The sequence below is a fragment of the Echinops telfairi genome, unplaced genomic scaffold (genome assembly GCF_000313985.2).
Source record: "Echinops telfairi isolate 266 unplaced genomic scaffold, ASM31398v2 ScPeMD7_5167;HRSCAF=5991, whole genome shotgun sequence".
NCBI lineage: Eukaryota > Metazoa > Chordata > Mammalia > Afrosoricida > Tenrecidae > Echinops > Echinops telfairi.
In genome coordinates, this window is record NW_022109066.1 from 1,930,464 (window position 1) to 1,932,821 (window position 2,358).

The following is a 2,358-nucleotide window of genomic DNA, read 5'->3' on the forward strand; positions in this document are numbered from 1 at the left end:
GCGGCAGACACACAGTATCTTAAACATGGAGGAGGTGGGAGAGTGGTGCTCAGTTTTTGATGGAGTTGAGTGAATGGAGGCTGAGACATAGCTAACCCTCCACAGTTTAGCTGCCCAGCAGTGATTTAATGCTGGGATGATCTCAAATCAGGAAGGCCACTCCTTTCTGCTGCCCACAGGTCTTCATTTGAAGAGTGTTTTCAAAGGCACAGTATATTTATAAGTTTCACTTAAAATTTCTGATGATTTACCCTGTATTTCTAGCACATGTGTAGTTTAGAAGTCACCCAGGGTGTTAGGGGAGTCTTTCATCTCAGCCCTCCGATGACTGTCTCATTTCCACTATCTCCTGGTTATATTTCTATTGGCTCTGACAGACACACCAAATGAACTGCTCGATTCCGACAAACAAAGCTGTGAGTTTATGCCACCTGAGCAAAAAGGAATAGTAGTATCCTTAGTAATAATAAGCCCATAGATGTTTCAGGTCTCCCAGATGTGGTAGCACGTTTTAATGAGCATGTATCTCAGCTTGTTTCCTGGTGTTTCATGTTTGCCAGTGGTCTGCAAAGGTTGAATATATATGTTTCTCATCAAACATTTGTGTTCTAGTGAGCAAAACCCACAACTTTTTCACACTACCATTATTCTCAATAAAGTGTGTATGCATTTTGAAGGCTATACGTTTTATTATTTTAAGAAACACATTGTGACCAATATCATTCCTGGTTACATGTGGCAATAGTGTGTAGAAAGTAAAGATATTAGCATTTCCCAGGCAAAGAATAATTCTGAAGAGCTGTATTATATGAATAGAAACAAATTTAAGACATACATTATGATTTATTTTGTATTTATTTTGTTCTTTCCCCCTGTATTCAAGAGTGATTTATGTAATGTAATACATCTATTCTATACCTACAAGTATTTGGAATTTGTTTTCCTTAGAATAAAATCTAGGAATGGTGTTATTAGGTAGAACATGTAAACTTTAAAAATGTTTATGGTTATATATTAAGATATGCTTGACAGCCAAAATAAATATCAATTCTGTATGTGGAAATATAATCATGTTTCTTCCTGGTAGCTAAATTGTTTTGTCTAGCCACTCATTTGTACAGGAACTATTAATCCAGTATGTCCTGTGCGCTCGACACCACACACTAGGAATCTGAGGACACACAGGCACGTCCCACCTCCGGGGGAGTTGTGGCCCAGTGACTGACGAGCAGATGAGTTGCTGTAAGAGGCACTTTATAGCAGAGTGTGTACCAAGTGTTCTCAACTGATCCTGGCGCAAGCTCCTAGATTTTCCTGAGTGAAAGGAAGTAGTATGTCTGAAGTGGATATTGCGTTTTTAATAGGTGTTATCAAGGAAAGGCAGAGGCAATCCTAGTAAAAGGGTTAGTGTGTGGCTAGACGTGAAGATGTCAATGCATATGGTGTATTCAGATAAGAGAAGCAAATGAGTATAACTAAATTATAGCAGGCGTGTGTATCTCTCTCCCCGCCCCCACTCTCTCTCTCTCTGTGGCCACATAGCATGGAGGTGGTGAGACATAAAAGTGGAAGATAGTTTGAACTCAGAATGACATGTCTGGGGATTTGGGTTTTGAACATGTCTGTGTAGCATTTATATGTAACTACCTGAATTAGTATATGGATGTTGTGGGACCTGCTGCATTGGATGAAGTATAAAAAGAGGAATTACTTGGTAAGATAGGTAAGACTTAAAGATAAGTTCAATGTACCCATCAACACTGTTGGAAATGGGACAAGACATTCTATTCTATGGTAAATCTATACAAATATGGCATATACAACATGGTTTATAGAAATGGAACAAGATACTTTATTATGAGCACTACTATATCTCTATCGCCATCTCTACCTATACCTCTAAATATCTGCAAAAAATTCATGTCCCCCAAATGTCAATTGTTCTCTGGGCAAGAGTATAAGGGCTTGCTTAAAAGGCTGCAAGCACAGATTCATATCCAGGCTCTAATTCCTCCTGAAGAAGTTAAGCTATTAGAGTGGGAATGGAAAAAAGTATACAAATCCAGGTGTATAAATATCAAAATTCATTTGACTCAAAATCACCAATTCATTGGCAGGAAACACCACTGTGGTCACTGTTAGAGCTACTCTTCCTGCAGAACATGCAGACACCCAAGAGTCACTTCCTATTACCTCATGAGGGAGGCCTTCCTAGTAAGCGGCTGGGAGTCAATGTCTGCTGAGATGCCCATTGCTATGTCTTTAGGAGTTTATGCCTGCAAGGTACTATCCTGCTGCTGCCGTGCCCCTTGTAGAATGCAGGAAATGTTCTGAGACTCTAGAACTGCACTGCTTGGG